Source organism: Acomys minous, assembly GCF_964271855.1.
Source record: "Acomys minous genome assembly, chromosome: 12".
Taxonomy (NCBI): domain Eukaryota; kingdom Metazoa; phylum Chordata; class Mammalia; order Rodentia; family Muridae; genus Acomys; species Acomys minous.
In genome coordinates, this window is record NC_140493.1 from 25,219,415 (window position 1) to 25,242,002 (window position 22,588).

Here is a 22,588-nt window from a genome sequence, read left to right on the forward strand (position 1 = left end):
ATATAGCACCTCTTTGTTCTGCACAAAGGAAGCAAAGTACCCTATCATATTGTAGAACTATTTCAGCTAATGAATTTACCCGTTGATAAATCTGGGCCCACTTTCCTGGTTTGCCGTCTGGCATTGTGGATATCCAGTCTGTCCGCTACTTCCATCTGAAACTAGGGGGTCATTGTCAGGGCCCAGGAAGGCTGAAAAGCTGGTCAAAGGCTGAGCAATGGGGCTTTTATCAGTAGCATCTGATTAGCTGACCCACCTGAAGAGAAGAGGAGCAATCACATCTCCTGGACTGGATTACCTCAGCTCTCATCCCAGAGCCCAGCAGCTTGCAGTCCGCAGGTGATCCCTGGATGGAGTCTGTCAGCCAAGTGGGAATCTTCTGAGACTAATATAGACCAGTGTTGGGAGATGGTCTAATGTATTTTGATGCTAATTACTGCTTGCTGTCTCTGTAACCCACCTTTTGACTAATAAAAAGCCATCCCACCTGGGCAGGGCAGAGGAGATAGAGGTGTGGCTAAGGTTCCCCAGCTTAGAGGGAGAGAGAGGAATCCTGGGAAGGAGAAAGAGAGAGAGACCCGAAGAGAGAGTCCCGAGAGAGAAGAAAGAAGGCCGCCATGGGTTAGATGGAGAAGCACATGGCCGGCGTGGATGGAGATTCGGCCCAGATGAAGAACATTAGCAAGTATTTAGGATTATGGAGGGGAGGTAGCTTGATAGAAGTTATTAGAAGCAGATGGCATGGGATTGGGGCAGGTATCACATACCCTGCCCCAGGTTAATTAAGGCTATTCTAAAATATAACAAGTGTCTGTGTCTTGGTTAATCGATAGCCAGGCATACTGATAATAAACATTATTAGATAATACAGACAATACTAATAAATATTTAAAAACATCAGACCAGGGACAGAAGTTATAACTTAGGAACTTAAAGGAAAATCTTATGTTTGGAATGTCTAGGCCCATAGTCCTAGTAATTGTGGAAGGGACGAGTCCCCAGACCAGAGAGAGCTCCCATCGTTGGGAATAGACAGGTGGGGAACCCAGGCTGCACTTACTGAGCCCATTTGACCTGTGACAGATGGATCCCAGTCTTATGACTTCTTTGACTCCCTGAAACTGACATGGATTTTTAGTTTACAGAAAGAGAGAAACGTTTTAGACATCTTATCCTGTGCTGCAATCCACAACGTAATGTAGCTGGAGTAGAGGCACCTCTTTGAGTCCCAGCAAAAACTACAGCTTTTTGGTTAAAAGCATGAACATTTCTTTCCTCTGTTCAGAGAGCCAGATATATGTTTTTAGCCCAATGAGAAACATCTTTAAACCTATATTCAGAAGATGACCAAAAGGAAGTTAAAATCTTGAGCTTGTGACTGAATAGTAAGAAGTCTGTGGTCAGCCAGGTGGTGGTGGCGCATGCCTTTAATCCCAGCACTCGGGAGGCAGAGGCAGGCAGATTGATGTGAGTTCGAGGCCAGCCTGGTTTATAAAGTGAGTCCAAGACAGCCAAGCCTACACAGAGAAACCCTGTCTCGAAAAAGCCAAACCAGACCAAAAATGCCGTATCCCCGAGCTTGGGCACCAAGACTTCCAGAGGCACAAGCCTACTCTTGGTCTGGCTGTCAATAAAAGACTCACAACTTTAATTGGCTTAGTCAGCGTGATGGTCAGTAAGTATGTTGCATAGATCATCTCAGTCTGCTGGTCCTGGGGCAAACAGTGGGGCTCTCGCTGGCCCTGCAGGGGATAGAGACTGTCCTAATGAGGGGGAGCAGTAGACTCTCCCCAGGCTGAACGAGAACAGCCTGGCCGTTGGAAGCAGTAACCAGAGGCACAGGGGCTGATACAGAGGTGCTGTGCTAGCCTACCACAGCAGAGGTACCTAGGACACCATCCAACTGGAAGATTTTTTTCCCCCCTCAAGACAGGGTTTCTCTGTGTAGCCTTGGCTGTCCTGGACTCGCAATGTAGCCCAGGCTGGCAGTGAACTCACAGCGATCCACAGCGACCTGCCTCTGCCTCCCGAGTGCTGGGATTAAAGGTATGCACCACCACTCCTGGCGATACAGTGGGTTTCGTTTTGGTTTGGTTTTTGAAGACTGGGTTTCTCTGTGTAACAGCTCTGGCTGTCCTGGAACTTGCTCTGTAGACCAGGCTGGCCTTGAACTCACAAAGATCCACCTGCCTCTGCCTCCCAAGTGCTGGGAATAAAGATGTGCACCACCACCGCTCTGTTGATACAGAGTTTTAAAAAATAACCAAGTGTGTAGATAGCAAAGTGTTTAATTATGACACCATTGACTCACACATAACAAGGGTGCAGAGTGTAGCTTAGTATAAGGTCAACTCGACCCTCTGGCAGGGAGTGTTAGTGTCAGCCATGAGGAACTGTTTCTAGGAAGCAGAGTTGAAAAGTTTAAACATTTTGAATTTAGGCCTCAACAGTGGCACTGAACGGGTGTTGTGGTGCAGCTGGCACACCACAGGGTGTCAGAGGGCCCCAGGGGGTGTTTCTTGAGTCTGGCAAGATCCACCATCCAGTCGTATCCTGTTTTGTATCCTGAGAGCAGGCCTTGACCTCTTCTTCCTGGGAGCAGGTGCCCTGGGGAGGGAGCTGTGCATCAATGGGCAAGACATAAAGGGGCTTCACAGACCTCCCCGCTGCCGCTGCTGCCGCTGTCACTGCCACTGCAGCCGCCGCCGCCGCGCCTGGTCTGCCCTCTGACTTCCTTGGGTGTGGAAGTATGTTGGCTGTTGAAATGAGTAACAGCCACCTCCTTGGGAGCCACACTCCAAGGACAGAAAGTATTTTCTCTTTGTTCTTAAAAGACTATGGCATTGAATGGTGTGGGGATTTGACAGCCTCTGGTCGTTTCTCCATTATAGAAGGGTTGTTACAGCATTAGGAGCCGTTAAAACTCAGGCCCTGGCCCAGGGTGAGCTTTTCAGCCTCTCAACTTGTATAGCAGACTATGGCATGCAGACAGGATGGCCAGAGGCCATTGCATCCCAATGCTTGAACAGATACGCTGCAGACCTATGCCAGGGTCCCAGGGTCTGAGTCAAAACGCCCTCTGCAATGTCTAAGTCTTGCGGATGGAGAGGTAAAATGGTTTAATAATATCCGGGTCAAAGGCAGGGCTTGGGCCAGAGCTCACTTCAGTTCACAGAAAGCCTTTTTCTCTGTTTCAGCTCACTTTAAAGGCTGCTCTCCTGCAGTGGCAGAGTAAAGGAGCTGGGCTACTTCAGCAAACCCAGAAATCCACAGCTTGCAATATCTCACCCCCCACCCCCCCGCCACCCCCGCACCCCGGAAATTCTACCTGCTTCTTAGTTTGGGGAGTGGGGATCTGTAGGATGGCTTCCTTTCCCATAGAGCTGAGAAGTATGTATGTATGCATGTACGTACATATGTATGTGTGTGTATATGTATGTACGTGTGTATGTATGTATTATTACCTTGAGTGAGCCTGTATCCCAGACAGGAGACTTCTGTTTGGCAGAGCTAAGCCTTTTTCTCAGAAACACAACTTCTCTATGCCTGGAGCAGCTGGAGCGGGTCTTTTGTGTCTTTCAAACAAGTGGTGGTGGCAGCTGCTGCCAACAGATCATCTAGTGTGATTGGCAGAGATCACAGTGTGACACCCTGAATCTTGTTACTTCTTTTGTAATGCCTCCCCCACCCTCACTCCCCCACCCCCCAAGAGTGTAGGGGAATTTTTGAACCCTTGGGGTAGTCAGGTCCAGATTAGCCGGCTTGTCTCAATGGACACTGGGTCGGTGCATTCAAAGGCAAATAAGGGCTGGCTCGCTGGCATGGGGGGGGGCGGGGGGGGGGATGGAAGAGAAAGAATCCTTGGTGGCGCACGCCTTTAATCCCAGCAGAGGCAGAGGCAGGCAGATCTCTGCAAGTTTGAGGCCAGCCCGGTCTACAAAGTGAGTCCAGGCCAACCAAGGCTAAGACAGAGAAACCCTGTCTAGAAGGGGAAAAAAGTCCAAGAATGTATAGACCCAGTGGTCTGGTGGGAGGAGACTGAGCAAAGTATACAGATTTGGACCAATAGGATGAATAGTTTCAGCTATTTGCCTCCCAGAGATCCTAGATGGGGCGGTGTGTGTGTGTGTGTGTGTGTGTGTGTGTGTGTGTGTGTGTGTGTGTGTGAGATAATCCGTGGTCCCTGATTTATGGACAAGCAGGAAAGGCAGATTCCAAGCCCACTGGCAAGGGATAAAAATGTTAGTTTCTAATAAGCTCCCGAGATGGGGAGCCATTTCCAGCCCAGCCTTTTGGTTTATGGGATATTGCCAGAGCATGTGCATGTGGCTGTAGCCAAAGAGACAGCTGGAGGGTGGCATGCTGCCAAGCCCTGACCTTAGGAACCTGCAAGTCCTGGAGCAGGGCCCTGGCTCTGGGCTTGTCTCTGTTGTGAGACTAGGGGACTTAGAAGCCATTCTTCAGACAGAGGCAGGGAAGCTGAGTTGATAGCAGGTGCAAAGGACATTTTAGGTTTTGTGTGGGGTTTTGCTGTTGTTGTTTTCGTTTTTAGTTTTTCGAGATAGGGTTTCTCTGTATTTATCTTGACAGTCCTAGGCTCACTTTGTAGACCAGGCTGGCCTTGAACTCGCAGAGATCCAATCTGCCTGCCTCTGCCTCCCAAGTGCTGGGAATAAAGGCACACGCCACCACACCCGGTGAAATTTTAGTTTCTTGAGAAATAAAAGTGATTGATGGTAGTCCCCAATTTTTGAAGATCTCTGCCCGTGAGGGAATAAAGGCAGTCTGGGGCAACCACAAAAGAGTGAGTTACCAGCTTGTAGCCCAGACTGACTGTTCTCTCAGATATGAGGTAATTGACCTTAGTGGTGTCCATGACTCCCCGGACTGGCATCTTTGTATTGGTAACTGGCCCCATTTTGTTTTGTTTTGTTTTGGGGCTTTTCTCCATTGGATGGAGCTGACTGAGAGACAAAGGCCAAATTTAACAGCCTAGCGTTTTCCCTAGTCAGTAGATCAAAATGGGCATAAATTCTGAAAGCTTCTTGTAACCCTGAGAAATGTACCCAACAGACTCTTCTGGGCACCTGCATTCTAGTCATAAGGTACCCCGTGAAGTGTTCAGGACCTGTGAGCGTGTAGGAACTGGGGTCCCAACCACCGTGTGTGGATGAGGAAGCTGCTTCAAAATGGAGTAGCCTTTCAGCATTCATCCCAGTAGCTGAGGCAAAAATAAAAAGCTTTCCTTGCCTCTGCTCCAGGAGTGCTCCCTTTCCTCTGACGTAAACAGAGTCAGGAGTTGCTAGCAACCATGCCAAGTTGGGCTATAGGAGTGGAGGACAGGCTGCAGGATGGCAGTTAGGGCTTGGGACTTATTTAAAAGGTGGACGGATCTGAGTTATACTGATCTGAAGCAGATCAGGAAAGGGTGATGCCCTTCCTCTATGTCATTTGCTCCCTGTCCCATGAGGGGGCTGTGCCTTCTGTGACACAAAAACAAGGCTGGGACCTGAGTCAGGGCAAGGCTGACTCTCAAGGAGGAAGCCCAAAGCGGTGAAGGAAGTACACCTCCATCAGGGGGCGTTAGTAATAGTCACAAGTGGGGTCGGGGGAGGGTGATGGTCGGGCAGGGTGTCGATCCAGAAGGCTAAGTGGGTGAAGATGGCGGTGGGGTGTGGAGGTAGTGCGGTGGACCGATGGAGAGGCCTGAGGTTGGTGGGGAGGAGAAAGACTATGAAAGAAGTGTTGGAAATGGGTTGTAGACAGAGGGGAGGGAGCCCAGTAGAGGGTCCTTGGCCTATGAAGGCAGCAGAATAGGTGGCCAGAGGCTGGTGACAGTGAGCCTGCCAGCCAGCACCAGGGAGGGAGCCCGGTCCTCTCAGAGGGGAGAGCAGCGCAGCGTGTGTCCCCCTCCCTCCCAGCCAGTCCGCTTATCCTCCATCCTACCGGCAGGGATGGGCCCAGGGCAAGCGCAACCTGTTTAGATCCCGGAGACCTTGCTGTTTGAAACAGGTCAGGACCAGGGACCAGGCCATGGCCGGAGAACGACCCTCCATTGCGAATCCCCAGTCCCAAAAGGCACTGAGGGAGGAGCCTGGCAGTGCCTCCAGGTTCTAGAGCGGAAAAGAAGGCTTTCCTAGCAGACAAAAAGACAACATATAACAACATATAAAGGTTGCCACCTACTGGAAGAGTTTGGAAAGACCAGTAGAAATTCAGGCTGCGGGGCGGGGGCGGGGCAGGGGCGGGGAACAAGGCAAACCAGAAACACAAGCAACAAAACCAAGAAATCAAGGCGGCGTGGGTGATGTACGCCTTTAATCCCAGCACTTGGGACCCTGTCAGAAAGGAAGGAAGGAAGGAAGGAAGGAAGGAAGGAAGGAAGGAAGGAAGGAAGGAAGGAAGGAAGGAAGGAAGGAAGGAATCACATCAATAGCGAACTCCCTAGGCCCAACTTGCCTATCATGCATTTAGTCATCCACAAAGTCGGCCAGCCATTCACTCAGGCAAAACTGAAACCATCTCTCTTGAGAGGCAGAACCAGAATACAGGGTCCCCCACTATTGGAGTCCCAACTTAGTACAGGAGGACTAGGAAGCAATTCGTCAGAAATTTTCTTCCAACCAGGAAGAGGGCTCTCACAAAAAGGACTTCCCTAATCCCAAGCAGAGTCTCTTGGTAACACACACACACACACACACACACACACACACACACACACACACACACACACACACACAGAAGGCTCCCTATTGGGGTTATCCCCCTTATCCAGAAGGCTTCCTGAGGGCCAGACCAGAAACTAGAGAATGAGCCCCTGCAGAGCATGGGGAATCTCAACGGGATCACCAAATAAAGTGATCCACATCACATTGCCAAGCATCAGTTGTGGGCTGGAGAGATGGCTCAGAGGTTAAGAGCACTGTCTGCTCTTCCAGAGGCCTTGAGTTCAAGTCCCAGTAACCACATGGTGGCTTACAACCATCTATAATATGATCTGATGCCCTCTTCTGGCCTGCAGGCGTACATGTAGATAGAGTACTCATACATAAAATAAATAAATAAAATCTTAAAAAGAAAAAAAAGAATCAGTTGCTAGGTGAAATGCTGAGTTACACATGCAGATGATGGAGCTGGAGAGATGGCTCAGCATTTAAAACCACTAACTACTCTTCCAGAGGTCCTGAGTTCAAGTCCCAGTAACCAAATGGTGGCTCACAACCATCTCTCATGTGATCTGATGGACTCTTCTGACCTGCAGGTGTATATGCAGGCAGAGCACTGGATACATAATAATAAATCTTTTTTTAAAATGAAGATGAAGCCGGCATGGTGGCGTATGCCTTTAATCCCAGCACTCGGGAGGCAGAGGCAGATGGTTTGCTGTGAGTTCGAGACCAGCCTAGTCTATAAAGTGAGTCTAGGACAGCCAAGGCTACACAGAGAAACCCTGTTTCAAAAAACAAACAAACAGACAAACAAAAAAAGAATTATTCATTAAAGAGAGCTGGAGAGATGGCTCAGTGGTTAAGAGCACTGACTGCTCTTCCGAAGGACCTGGGTTTAATTCCTAGCACCCACATGGCAACTCACAGATGTCTGTAACTTCAGGATCTGATACCCCTACACCAAGGCAATAAATTAAAATTTAAATAAAATATTTTAAAATGCAGATGATATTTGAAGATGCCACCTCAGGACAATGTCATACAGTAGCTTTAAATACTTGGGACAAAGTTGGAAGGTGGGAAAGATGATCTCAATCATGTATCAGGATAACCCAGGACTCAGATGAATCTTTTAGTGATTTTTTTACAGAGATTAACTTCAGCTATAAATAGAGCAATATTAAGTACAGATTCAAAGAAGTATTGAGTCTTTAGATTTCAAGAATGCTAATGCTGCTGGGCGAGGTGGTGCACGCCTTTAATCTCAGCGCTCAGGAGGCAGAGGCAGGTGGATCTCTGTAAATTCAAGGCCAGCCTGGTCTACAAAGTGAGTCCAGGACAGCCAAGGCTACATGGAGAAACCCTGACTCAAAAAGAACAAAGAGGAGGAGAAGGGGAGGAGGAGGAGGAGGTTGAGTTTGTGTCTTGTAGCATACAAGGATGCTAATGCTGAATGCAAAAACTCTACTAGACCAGATTCACACCTATGTTTGACTAGATTAAAACTACCGTGCTCTAACGCTTTCAATACTGCTATGATAGGACAGGTGTTGCTAAAAATATGAGAGCTGGGCTGGAGAGGTGGCTCAGAGGTTAAGAGCACCAGCAGCTCCTCCAAAGGTCCTGAGTTCAACTCCCAGCAGCCACATGGTGGCTGACAACCATCTATGATGAGATCTGGCACCCTCTTCTGGCCTGCAGGTGTATATGCAAGTGCAACAGTAAATAAATATTTAAAAAAATATATGAGAGTTAAAGATGTCTTATGCTTTGGCTATGGAAGACTAGGTCATTCCCTAAAAGACTGAAGACAAATAGTTCCTGTGGATAATATTCTATTTAATGATAATCCAGGGAGAAAGCTTCTTGGGATATGTAAAAGACATGGAAAGGGTGGACACAGGGCTCATGAACGTAGCTTATCCAGAGATATACTCTGCAATTTCTTACAATCAAGAAACTGCCTCAAGGGGCTTTTTGAGCCCCACTAAAAAGACAGCATGAGCCAGTCAATCCCTGTCAGCCAAGGAGAAAATGTTCTAGAGAGCAACTAGAAAAATTAGCGCATGATATGACCACACAGCACCTCTCTAAGCTTAACTACTCCAATGAATAGAAGGAGAGATTTTAGAGTTGCCAGGAAATGAGTATTTTGACAAACTGCTATAAATGTTCAGAGGTCAAAGTTGAAACTAGGATGAGATGGAATAGAGATTGAAGGTAAGTGGGTGCTGAAGCAGATAGAAGAATAATTTCATAAGGTTCCTGGAATCCAGCTTGGCCACTCCAGAAGGTGTCTGCACAGCTCCTAGGGATTGGGACATTGTCTCAGGTAATACAAAGTCTAAAATGGATTACATGTGTAGAACCAGAGGGTCCCACGGGGAGATTAAGGCCATATGTGGCAGATATGGCCATTAATTTATGGGGAAGAGATGTACTGCAAGCGTGAGAAGCACAGATTAGCATTCCTTCAACTTCAGGGACAAGCCATAAAATAGAAAATGTTCCTGGTAAAGATACTGAAATTTTTTTTAATCAAAAACAGTTACAGACCATCCAGGTTAGCCATAGGCAGGACACAGCAGAAATTGGCTCTCCAAATTTATAAGGAGGGCCACTGCTAATAGTATGCCAACTGCCCTACCATTAAAATGGTTAACTAATAAGCCTGTTTGCGTAGAGCAACCATCCAAAAATAAGGAAACGTTACAGGCCCCACAACAGCTGCTTTAAGAGCAGCTGGAGGATCAACCCTTGGAATTCTCTTGTATTTATCATTAAAAAGAACTCTAAAAAATGGAGGCTGTTAGCTGATCTGAGAGCCATTAAGAAGGTAATTCAGGCCAGGCATGGTGGCGCACGCCTTTAATTCCAGCACTCGGGAGGCAGAGGCAGGTGGATCACTGTGAGTTCGAAGCCAGCCTGGTCTTCAAAGGGAGTCCAGGACAGCCAAGGTTACACAGAGAAACCCTGTCTCAAGGAAAAAAGAAGTCCTTTTTACTTCTTTGTTACCTAAGGCATGGTCTATTGTAGTGATTGATTTAAAAGATAGCCCCCCCAATACCCTGTAAGAACAAGATAAAGAAAAGTTTGCTTTCACTGTGCCCATATTTGCCCATGACCCACCAACCAAAAGATACCAGTGGATGGTTTTGTGACAAGGAATGTAAAACAGCCCCACCTAGTGTGAATATTTTGTACAACAACCTTTAGAAATAATTTATAAAGTTTACTCAATGTATAATTTATCATTATATGGATGATATCTTATTGGCTCATTCTGATAAGATACCTTAAAAATAGGTTTGTTAAAGTAAAAAAAAATTTTTTTAAAGATTTATTTATTTATTATTATGTATACAGTGTTCTGCAGGCCAGAAGAGGGCATCACATCATGTTACATTACAGATGGTTGTGAACCACCATGTGGTTGCTGGGAATTGAACTCAGGACCCTTGGAAGAGCAGGTGGCACTCTTAACCATTGAGCCATCTCTCCAGCCCCCGTAAAGAAAATTTTGCTTTGTTGGGGATTACAAATTGTTCTTGAAACCAGCGCAATGGCGCATGCCTATAATCACAGCACTCAAGGAGGCAGAGGCAGGCAGATCACTGTGAGTTCTAGGCCAGCCTGGTCTACAGAGTGAGTCCAGGACGGCCGAGGCTACAGAGGCTTCAAGAAACACTGCCTTGAAAAACAAAACAACAAATTGCTCCCGAAAAAATACAGAGGAGATTCTACCAACTGAGCAGGATATAAGCTAGCTTACAGAAAACCCACCCACAGAAAGCGCAGATCAGAAGGGATCAGTTATAAACGCTTAATGGTCTTCAAAAATTGCTGGGAAATATTAACTGCTTACAGCCTACAATTGGATTAATTACACTCAAGAGTTAAGTGATTTATTTTCAAACCTTACAAGGTGATTCAGACTTAAATAGTTCAAGAAAATTATCAGCTGAAGCTGAGAGGGAATTGGCTCTGGGAGAAAAGAAATTACAGGATGCGCGTGTGGCTCACATGTGGCTCGCTTGGACCCCAAGCCGGACGGTGTTTTAGTTATGTTGCCTTCTACTCCTTCTCCCATAGGGATCCTTATGCAGATAGTACCTTAGATATAATAGTAATCTTAGATATCTTAAGATAATATCTTAGAATGGATATTTTTAGCACATAAACAGAGTTTTTAAAAAAATCAAAAAACCTATAATGAAAATGTTTCTAAAATGACTGTGAAAGGAAGAACAAGACCTTGACAATTAGAAGGAACAGACTCAGCAGAGATTGTAACGCCCTATGCTAATCCTGAGATCTCGTGGCAGGATCCTTAATGCCCTATGCTAATCCTGAGATCTGTGGCAGGATCCTTAATGCCCTATGCTAATCCTGAGATCTCGTGGCAGGATCCTTTTGGTTCTCGGTTCGGATTGCCTCCAGGAGTCCTCGCTTTCTCCCCATGTGAAGATAAGGGAGCTCTACAAAGAAGTGCTGGAGTCGTGACCTGGTACAAGGAACCAGTGTTGAAGCCCCGCCATTTTAGCAGGTGCATCGTGGTTTTGTTTGTTTGTTTGGTTTCCGAGACAGGGTTTCTCTGTGTAGCCTCGGCTGTCCTGGACTCACTTTGTAGGCCAGGCTGGCCTCCAACTCACAGTGATCCGAATCTGCCTGCCTCTGCCTGTGCTGGGATTAAAGGCGTGCCCCACCATTCCCCGCTGATGTATCATGATTTTATCGTGTTTAGTGATGCGCATATAACAAAAGTCCTAGCAAATGGATCTCTACTTAGTAAACCATCACCAAATTCTGCTCCTCAATGCTAATCATGACTATTTGTACGTACAGTTGTGAATGTCACAACCACCAGCATCTTTATCTGATCTCTTAGGTGTAAGACCTAGTTAGGTGTCAGGGACCAAAAGGCCTGAGGCCGACCCCCACCCATTCAGTATTTGCAGCCAACATCCTGCTGGGCCACTCATTAGGTATGCAAGGCATCCGGCTTAGTCCTGAGAAGACAGCGATCTGATCCTAAGATAACCACAGAGACATCCTGCTTTGTCTCACCTGGAAGACCCCTCCCCTTGCTAATGTTCCCGGGGCTCAACCCAGAAGATTTTGTACTTTTCCACTACTCTCCTTGCGTACCCCCGCCCTCCCTAAAGCAGGTTTTAAAAAGCCTGCCATTACCCTCAATAAACGGCTCTTGACAAGCAACTGTTCGCTTGAGCTCTACGTCTCTCTCGCCCATTTCTTTAAATACAGGTTGCGACCCCCCTCGGCCCCCCAATAACTGACCAGCTGGACTGGTCGGTGGACTAGTTATCGTTACATGGACTAGTTTATCTGGCGCCCGACGTGGGACTCGAGGTGCGGGTTTCTTCCCGAACGGATTAAGGGACCGGTCCACAGGAGTTTTCATGACCAGCTGAGTTCGCCCGGCCGGCTTCGTCATTAGGTGAGTCATCCGTTCGCATATCTCAAGAATGGGCCATTCGCTGTCCAAAGAAGCAAAGAGGCTTAAAGGACGTACTCAGAGAGAGGGGTATTAGGGTAAAAAAGAAACATTTGATTGAGTTTTTTGTTTTTATTGACCAGACCTGTCCCTGGTTCATGATTGATGGACCTACTATTCATTCTGAAAAGTGGCAAAAGGTGGGGCGTGAGCTTAATGCACTTATTAAAAAAGGTGGTAATACAGCGGTGTCGAACAGTATTTTTTCTTATTGGGGCCTTATACGGGACATAATTGAGTCCAGCGAAAACGATAGCGGACAGAGGCAGCTCCTCTCCGTGGCTGAACTCTGCCTGCGCGAATCTCTCCCTCCTTCTCGTGTTCCTTCCTGTTCCTCTCTGCAGGGTTCCTCTCTTACGTTCATTGACATGCCCCCCGATTCTGTTCCTCCTACATCCTCGGAGCCCTTAAAAAATCTTTCCCCTGCGCCTGCGTCCAAGCCTTCCCCTTCCCCCCGCCGTCTTTATCCGTCGCTTCCTCCCACCTATGAGGACCCCATTTCCGCTATGGAACGCGGGTGTTCACCACTTTGTGCCCCTGTTTTTCCCCCAAAAAGGACACCCTCTGTCCGGTCCGGTCCGCCAGCCTCTCCTGTTCCCCCTCCGTCAGTCGCCCCTTCACGCGCCTCCCGCCATTCCGCCATTTTCCTTTCTCAGGCCCCAGATGAGCCCTTGGATCCGGATGCTGCTGCCACCCTTGAGGAGGCTGCTCGATATCATTCCGATGATGGCCTCCTCCGCGCGGCGCCAACCTTTTCCTCCTCTACCTTACTCACTCTTCCCCCTCTTCCCCTCCTGGTCCTCGGCCGTGCCTCTTCTGCCCTTATCAGGCTACTCATCTATCCCCTGGTTCTAAAACACCCGCTCCCTTCTCCTACGCTCCTCCTTGCCGCCGCTACCCAGGGCCCTCTCTCCATCTCTCCTGGTCAGATTTTGGCCTGGGCCCTTCCGTTAACCCTGGCTGACTCTGTTGTCTCTCCTCCCGCCGCCCCGACTCCCTCCCTGCCCCCCTCCGCTTTTTGGGTCCAACGCTTAACTTCTGATAGACCCCATCTTACACTAAGGCTTGATGGCCGCCCCTTTGAAGGCATCATTGATTCCGGGGCAGATTCGACGGTCCTGTCCCAATCTTCTTGGCCCTCGTCTTGGCCCTGTCAGCCCTCCCTTACTCACCTTCAGGGCATCGGAATATCTACCAACACCCTTCAAAGTTCTAAGGTCCTTCGCTGGGCTGACCCTGATGGCCAGACGGGGATGGTGCAACCGTTCATTGTCCCCGGGTTACCCGTTAATCTATGGGGCCGGGACATACTCTCTCAGATGGGGGTCTTTATCTATAGCCCCTCCTCTCCTGTCACGCATCAACTTTTAGATCAAGGCTATTTGCCAGGCCAGGGCCTCGGCAAGCTGGGACAGGGGCGTCTCGAGCCCATTGTCCCTATGCCTAGGATTAGTCGCCAAGGGCTGGGATATAAACAAAATTTTTTATAAGGGCCACTTCTCCCCCTGCACTCCAGGCCGATAAAATTACTTGGAGAACTGATTCTCCTGTCTGGATCGATCAGTGGCCCCTTCCTTCCCGTAAACTGGCCGCAGCCTCAAGGCTGGTGCAGGAGCAACTTGATGCAGGCCATGTTGAGCCCTCTACCTCCCCCTGGAATACCCCCATTTTTGTCATCCAAAAAAAGAATGGTGCCTGGCGACTCCTCCAGGACCTCAGGGAAATTAACAAGACCATGATGCCCATGGGAGCTCTGCAGCCTGGTCTCCCCTCTCCTGTAGCTATCCCTAAAGGATTTCATAAACTTGTTCTCGACCTTAAAGATTGCTTCTTTTGCATTCCCCTACACCCTGACGATTCCAAACGTTTTGCCTTTAGCCTCCCTGTCGTTAATCATGTGGGGCCCTCACCCAGATTTCAATGGCGGGTACTTCCTCAGGGCATGGCCAACAGTCCCACTCTTTGTCAAAAATATGTAGCCCAGGCCATCGACCCGCTACGCCTTAGGTACCCACATTTATATATTATTCATTACATGGATGACATCTTACTTGCTGGCCCTAACACGGCTGAGCTCTCTCTAGTCACCCAGGAACTTGTTAAGAGTTTGGGTCATCTGGGACTTAAAATTGCCCCAGACAAAATACAACAACACCCCCCTTTTCTTTTTCTGGGCTATGAACTTGGGACCTCTTCGGTTAGGACCCAAAAGGTCCAGCTCCGCCGAGACACCCTTAGAACACTTCATGCCTTTCAGAAGCTTTTGGGGGACATTAACTGGCTGCGCCCCTACCTTAAGCTCACTACTGGAGAGCTTAAACCCCTTTTTGATATTTTAAAAGGCAACTCTGACCCTTCTTCACCACGCAGTCTCACTGCTGAAGCTTCTGTGGCCCTACAAAAGGTCGAAGACGCCATCTTCCACCAGTCCATCTCCTATTATGACCCTACCCAGCCTTTCGCGCTCATAATTTTTCCTTCCCTCTTTGCCCCCACAGGACTGCTCTGGCAACGGGCCCCTCTTTTTTGGCTTCATCTCCCCTCCTCCTCCACTAAGGTCCTTCCTACTTATCCTACTCTGGTTGCGTCTCTCATTCGGCAGGGGCGGGAAGCGGCCACCAGGCTCTTCGGAAGGGACCCTCACTCTATTATCACGCCTTACTCGGCCACACAAATAAGGTGGCTTTTTCAAAATTCAGATGATTGGGCGGTCTCCTGTATTTCTTTTTGCGGCCTATTAGATAATCATTATCCCCCAGATAAACTAATTCAATTCCTGCAGCGACAACCTGTCATCTTTCCGAGAGTCACCTGCTCCAGACCCCTCCCCCAAGCTTCCCTGGTTTTTACTGATGGCTCCTCTACCGGGGTTGCTGCCCTCTCTGTGGACGGAGCTATCCTGCAAAAACAAACCCCCCATACCTCTGCTCAGCTTGTTGAGCTGGAAGCTGTCGCACACGCCTTTACATTGCTTCCCCATACTCCCTTTAATCTATATACTGATAGTGCCTATGTCGCGTCCTCTGTTCCACTCCTTGAGACGGTTCCTCGTATTAAGCCTGCTACTAATGCCTCCCCTCTCTTCTCCCATATCCAACAGCTTATTCTTTTGCGCTCTCAGCCTTTTTTCGTTGGTCATATTCGCGCTCACTCTACCCTGCCAGGGCCTCTGACTACACTTAATGCCCAGGTGGACTCAGCCACGCGCCCCCTGCTTTCAGGGCTGGCCGTTCCATCCGCCAGCGACCCCGTTGCTATGGCCAGGGAGGCTCACGCCCTCCACCACCTTAATTCCCAAAGCCTCCGCCACATGTTCTCCATCACTCAGGAACAAGCCCGGGCTATTGTTAAAGAATGCCAGGCATGTGTCACCTTTCTTCCCGAGCCACATACGGGAGTCAACCCTCGTGGCCTCATGCCTGGACAGGTCTGGCAAATGGATGTTACTCATTTCTCCTCTTTTAAGAAACTTAAGTATATTCATGTGTCTATAGATACTTTTAGTGGATTTATTTGCGCCTCTCCGCACGCTGGAGAGGCTACTAGAGATGTTATTGATCATGTTTTGTATTGCCTTATTGTATGCTGGAGAGTCTACTAGAGATGTTATTGATCATGTTTTGTATTGCCTTATTGTACGATGGAGAGTCTACTAGAGATGTTATTGATCATGTTTTGTATTGCCTTACTGTTGCCCCCAAACCCTTTACATTAAAGACTGATAACGGCCCTGGGTATACAAGTTCTGCCTTCAAGTCCTTTTGTGCCCAACTGCAGATTAAACATGTTACGGGGATACCTTACAATCCCCAAGGACAAGGAATTGTCGAGAGGGCCCACCAGACACTTAAAACAATGCTTAATAAATTACAGTTTTCCAAAGGAATCCTATATCCCTCTACAGCAGGGCCTCGCCTGCTTCTCAATCATGCATTGTTCGTCCTAAATTTTCTACAAAAGGATGATCTTGGCCATTCGGCGGCCGATCGCCTTTGGCACTCTTCCACCTCCTCCACCTATGCCAAGGCTCTGTGTAAGGATCCACTGACCCACCAATGGCATGGACCCGACCCAGTCCTTATTTGGGGCAAAGGTCATGCCTGCATTTATGATCAAAAAGAACAAAATGCGCGCTGGTTACCTGAGCGCCTAATCAAACCTTTTAACCCCCCTCTCCCAGGGAACTCCCCTGAGGAAAAGATGTAATTGTGCTCTTTTTTAGGATAAAAAAGATACCGCTGATTCATCATGTTGCTACTCACCGCGTTGCTCCTTTGCCTCTGCCTTCCTGAAGTGATTCTCTCCGCATTCCTGTGCCAACCTCAGCCTTATACAATCTATAATTTTACCTGGGTCATTATTAACCAAGCGGGAGATATTGTTAATTCCTCCTCCTCTCAGGGCATTAACCCCCAGTGGCCCGATTTACAGGTTGACCTCTGTGCCCTGGCCCTGGGAGGCCCCTCTTCTTGGGGCGTGGAAGACATTTTTTGGCCTAAGGCTCCCGAGGAGACGCCCCCTTTCTCTCGCTCGGTTGGTGGTCCCAGTCCCTGCTGCTGTAATGACCTGGAGCGCATCATGCTCCACAAAACCTTACACCAGGATGGGATTGCTTGGGCCGGAGGACTCTATGTTTGCCCGGGACCCTCTCATCGGCCCCGTCCTGATAAACACCGCTGTGGTGGGGCCCAAGATTTTTACTGTGCCTCTTGGGGGTGTGAGACCACTGGCGACACGTACTGGAAGCCATCCTCTTCTTGGGACTACATCATTGTTGATTCCTGGGTTCATCCTCAGCCCTATGGTGAGGCCGTTAAAGACCTTTGCAATGCAGCTCGTTCAGTCACCAATGGCTGGTGCAACCCCCTGACCATTCGCTTCACTGAGCCCGGTAAACGTGCCAGTTGGACGGGTCGTGGATTTAAATGGGGCCTCCGTGTTTATAAATCAGAGTTCGATTTTGGACTTACGTTCAGGTTACACCTCCTGAAAAAGGTACCCAATAAGGGCACTGCAGTGGTTGGGCCTAATCATATTTTCCATCATCCTGTTCCCGTTCCTGCTCCTGGCCCCCCGCCTAAACCTGCCACCCCCATGCCTCCCTCCCCGCCCACCCCCTCGGACGTCCTCCTTAGTTTCCATTTCACCCCCTCCCTTCCGACCTACCCTCCCCGTGGGCCCCCCCAGTTCGGCTGATGTCATTCTCCAGTTGGCAAATGCCTCCATATGGGCCTTTAAAAATGACTCCTCCTTGTCGTTTCCTGAATGTTGGATGTATTTCTCCCCCTCCCCGCCCTTTTACGAGGGTATTGCTCTTCTTTCCACCTTGCTCTTTACTAATGTTACCCCACCCTCACCGGCTTAGCTCCCGACAATCGCATTACCCTCCAGTCCGTTTCCGGCATAGGAACTTGCCTCCTGGGTCCCCATATGCTCCCTCCTCTTCCCCTCAGCCGCGTTCGCGCCCAGACTGTCATTCCCTACCTCTCCCTCCCCTACATTCCCGCGCCAAATAACACCCATTTTGCTTGTTCCTCTGGTTTAACCTCGATCGTCTATGCCCCTACCTTCCTTTCCTCCAAAGACTGGTGTGTCCTTCTTCCCCGTTTTACTATTCATGACCCCGACTCATTTTTAAATTTTCTGAAAGGGGGAATTTCCCCAACCCTAACCTTGCCTCCCCCTGGCTTACTACCCTTCTCCTCACCCTGCTCGGGCCCCTCGTTGGTGTTCTCCTTCTATTATCCTTTGGCCCATGGACTTTAAACCGTCTTACAGGGTTTGTTAAAAGTCAGGTTGAAGCTGCCACCAAGAATATCCAGGTTCACTACCGCAGCCTGGAGACTGAGGACTCAAATGAGACTTCTATTTCCATCCAGGAGATTTCACCTACGCCTCAGTCGGTTAACTATGGGCGGCCTTTGCAGTTCCCGAGGATGCAGAATGCTGGATGGTGAGCCTGGTTGTGCCCTCGGTGCCTTTGGTAAACCTGTGCAAGCCCTCCCCTATATCTTTTGGCCTGAGCCCACCTTGACCTGACCCGCGATAGTGCCTGGTAAGTCAGAGACGGAGCGATCGAATAAGTCTCGGTTATCAGACGTCGGTCGGTCCTTGGTGGGAGGACAGACCATAGGCGTGGTAAGATTGAGCATCGATCCTCTAGCAGGCTCAGGCCATCGCGAGGCCCCCTTTCCTTGGGAATTTGGCCGGTCCAGAATAACTGTTGTCCTGAAACACTTGGACAATAGTGATTCTCAAATATACCGCCATCCTGTAACAATGACTGGTGACCTCCTAAAAGTCATTCGCTGGGCTGTAAGGTCTCCCTCAGGCCAAAATAAACAAAAGGGGTGAAGATGCCAGGGACCAAAAGGCCTGAGGCCGACCCCCACCCATTCAGTATTTGCAGCCAACATCCTGCTGGGCCACTCATTAGGTATGCAAGGCATCCGGCTTAGTCCTGAGAAGACAGCGATCTGATCCTAAGATAACCACAGAGACATCCTGCTTTGTCTCACCTGGAAGACCCCTCCCCTTGCTAATGTTCCCGGGGCTCAACCCAGAAGATTTTGTACTTTTCCACTACTCTCCTTGCGTACCCCCGCCCTCCCTAAAGCAGGTTTTAAAAAGCCTGCCATTACCCTCAATAAACGGCTCTTGACAAGCAACTGTTCGCTTGAGCTCTACGTCTCTCTCGCCCATTTCTTTAAATACAGGTTGCGACCCCCCTCGGCCCCCCAATAACTGACCAGCTGGACTGGTCGGTGGACTAGTTATCGTTACATGGACTAGTTTAGTTAGGGACTGAGAGATGGCTCAGAGGTTAAGAGCAATGCTTGGTCTTCCAAAGGTCATGAGTTCAATTCCCAGCAACCACATGATGGCTCACAATCATCTATAATGTAATCTGGTGCCCTCTTCTGGCCTGCAGGTGTTACATGCAGGCAGAACACTATATATACAATAAATCTTTTTTTTAAATCTTAAATGCTTATCAGCATTGCGATATAATATAAATGCTATGTTCCTGTATTTATTCTAATGAATCTCAAACCACAATCCTTCATAGGCTTGCCCTTCGTCTGCAGCACCTGCTTGCTATAAATATATCTTCTTTATAAACCGATAGACTGAGGTGTGTTTCTTGTAGTCCCCCAACAGCCAGAACAACCTGCCTGGAAATTTTATAATTTACATTAAAGCTGATCTTTTCACATATCAATCACAATCATGTGTTCTTTCTAGATTAAAAGAGTGGAAGGGGAAGAAAGAAAGAAAAGAATGAATGAAATTCTTTTTTTGTTTCACCAGAGGGCACCACAACAATTTTCACTTTCAAAAGCAACTGTAACAGGCCAGCTACAATTCCAAAATTGGAATATTAAGAGAAATGGACACAAGTAAAGCAGCAATACCTTGACCAAGACATTGATTCATCTATGACCTTGAACTCCCCATACAGTGATTCATTTTGCTAAGGATACGTTTATCTTTTAGAGACACAATCTTGGCAAAAAAAAAAAAAAAAAAAAGTAATAACCTCAAGGAGGCAAAGGAGGCAGAGGAGGCAGGCGGATCGCTGTGAGTTCGAGGCCAGCCTGGTCTACAAAGTGAGTCCAGGACAGCCAGGGCTGTTACACAGAGAAACGCTTTCTTGAAAAAAAAAAAAAGAGAGAAAACATGCATGACTATGGATAATAATCATACACTGTTATTATCCCGAGCCTTAATCTAAACAAAAATTTCCTTCCTTTTTGAGAAAGCATGTTAGTAATTCTACAAAAATTCTTAAATAATGACAGTTTATTAGAAATCATAACTTCCAAAAGGATGATGAGATAACAGGATGTCCCATAGGAGCCCTATCCATAGCTGGTGGTGCAGAAGTGTCATGGCACATGGAGGATGCCAGAGTGCCTGTGCGCACTTGTTCCTTCCTTCCTTCCTTCACTACAGCCATTGAGCACCAACTACGTGCCACTTTCCCAGGATCTAGGGTTACAGTGGGGTGAGAAATACTCGGCTTTGCCTTAATCGAACTTGACATATAAAAGAAGGATCCAAGCAGTCAAATGAAGCCATACACATTTTCCACCTGAGAACCAGCATCTAACGAGCACCGGTGAGCTTACAGATGAGCCAGGTGTGAGGGGAGGGGTTACCCACTTGGCAAGGCAAGGGCCCCATCACGGTGAGCAGCTGTGGTCTCCAGGCATCCCTGTAAGACAGAATGTATCAACTCTGATGCAGTCCGGATGGTACCTCCGGTCATTGGTTAAGACTGTTAGAGCTTTGACATACTTAGAACTCACTGTGGTAGCCCAGTGGGGTCCACGTGACAGGGCATTTCACTGCCAAATGTGATGCCAGTTTGTGTTCTAGTCACCTGAAGAAAAGCCAATCTGCATGGGGGAAAAATCCCCTAAACACAACGAAATTCTGTTTTATGGAGCCAAGAGAAATTAAGCTGCTAAAACACTTGCTTTTAAAATTAGATTAAAATTGGATCTGAATTTGAGGCCAGCCTGGTCTACAAAGTGAGTCCAGGACAGCCAGGGCTAAACCTTGCTTATTTAAACCCGTTAAGCATTTGGAATTACTCCAAGCCAAAAAAGGGGGAGGAGGGAAAGGGGAAAGGGTAGGGAGCTAGAGAGAGTGGGAGGAAGGGAAAAGGGAGAGGAGGAAACAGCAAGCAAGCATGCTTTTAGAAGTAGAGGGGCTGGAGAGGTGGCTCAGAGGTTAAGAACACTGACTGCTCTTCCAGAGATCCCAAGTTCAATTCCCAGCAACCACATGGTGGCTCACAACCATCTACAATGTGATCTGATGCCCTCTTCTGGCCTGCAGGTGTACATGCAGGCACAGCACTGTATACATAATAATAAATAAGTAAATCTTAAATTAAAAATAAATAAATAAATAAAAAAGACCCAAAGCCCTAGCAACAATGAAAGGAGATTTGGAGCTTACATGTGTATGGCTTACCAGCCAGGAATGGTGAGCTCCGATTGGCTGGTAATGTTGTCTCCAACTAGTCAGCCTTTTTCAGGGAAGCAAATTTATCTGGCGGAAAGGATAGGAGGTAGAAGAAGCAGGAAGAAGAGGGAAGAAATTGGGACAAATGAACAAAGAACGACAGGTTATTTGTAACAGTGGAGGCAGTTGAGATGAATGAAAACAAAGTCACCTATTTATGTAACTGCTCAGTTTACAAAAGGGGTTACATTTTATCTCTGACTTTATCTTCAGAAAGACCTTCAAGGCTTCTAGACTTTAAACGACACCCTCCAGGTTAGTAAAACAAACAAAACAGCTGAGGTCGCCTAGCTCAAACCCAGGATCGCTGGCACTATAGGTTCTCTGGAATTACCAATTTGGAGTTATTCTGAGGACACACAACAGAGAGCAAGTACTCTGATCGCAGAAAGGAACATCCCACGCCACATCAGCAGTTTGGTGGGAGGTGGCAAGAGGGTGAAGGGCTCCCTGTCCTTCGCTACACAGACGTGGAAAACATCACCGGGGAGCATCTCTGTGCACATTAGGAAGAGGGACTATTGTGGGATAAATGAGGCTCATGTCTGGAGTGCCCAGAGCGGACCTGGTTGCCTGGGTCGACTCACGGCGCCCTGACATGAGGCCTTCCGCAGGTTTAGACAACCTCGCAGCCATTTATCCGTTGTTCCAGACAAACACTGATCAGCGTGGCAGTGTCAAGTTGTTTAGGAAAATAACAGCACAAGGTGTGTCTTTCTCTTAAGCTTCGCTATCTACCTAAGAACTGGAGAGCCGGGCATGGTGGCACACGCCTTTAAATCCCAGCGCTCCAGAGGCAGAGAGGCAGGTGAACCACTGTGAGTTCAAGGCCAGCCTGGTCTACAAAGAAGGGAGTCCAGGATGGCCAAGATAACATAGAGAAACCCTGGATCAAAAACAAAACAAAACAAAAAGCCTGGAGGAATGCACAAGGATTTGCACTGTGAAATGACCAAAGACAAGTAACAGGCAAGCTTTCTGATTAACAGATGGGCCACTGTCTTCCAGCTCTGACCGTTAAGACCTAAGGAGCTTTAACCTGTTAGCTATGTACCTTCAAGTCATCTGTATCAAGAAACAAGGTACTCCCTAAAACAGTGCTTCTCAGCCTCCCTACTGCATATGGCCTTTTAATACAGCCCTTAATGCTGTGGTGACCCCAAACGTAAAATTATTTGCTTTCCCTCTCCCCTCCCCCCCTTTCTCTCTTTGGCTTTGTATTCTGTCTGTAGCCTGGACTCACTCTGTATTACCAGGCTAGGCTCGAACTCAGAGATCCTGCCTCAGCCTCCTGAGTGCTGGGATTAAAGGCTTATGCCTGACTTCCATAAAAATATTTTCGATGCTATTTCATAACTGTAATTTTAGC

At 48.1% G+C, this 22,588-nt stretch overlaps 1 long non-coding RNA gene across 1 annotated transcript; it reads left to right on the plus strand.

Annotated features, from left to right (window-relative positions):
* The first annotated feature begins 8,027 nt into the window (after window positions 1-8,027).
* Window positions 8,028-19,109, plus strand: LOC311579924. The gene is made up of 3 exons (XR_014773290.1): window positions 8,028-8,260; window positions 10,343-11,573; window positions 18,985-19,109. It is a non-coding gene; the product is annotated as an uncharacterized lncRNA (long non-coding RNA).
* Window positions 19,110-22,588: the final 3,479 nt, after the last annotated feature.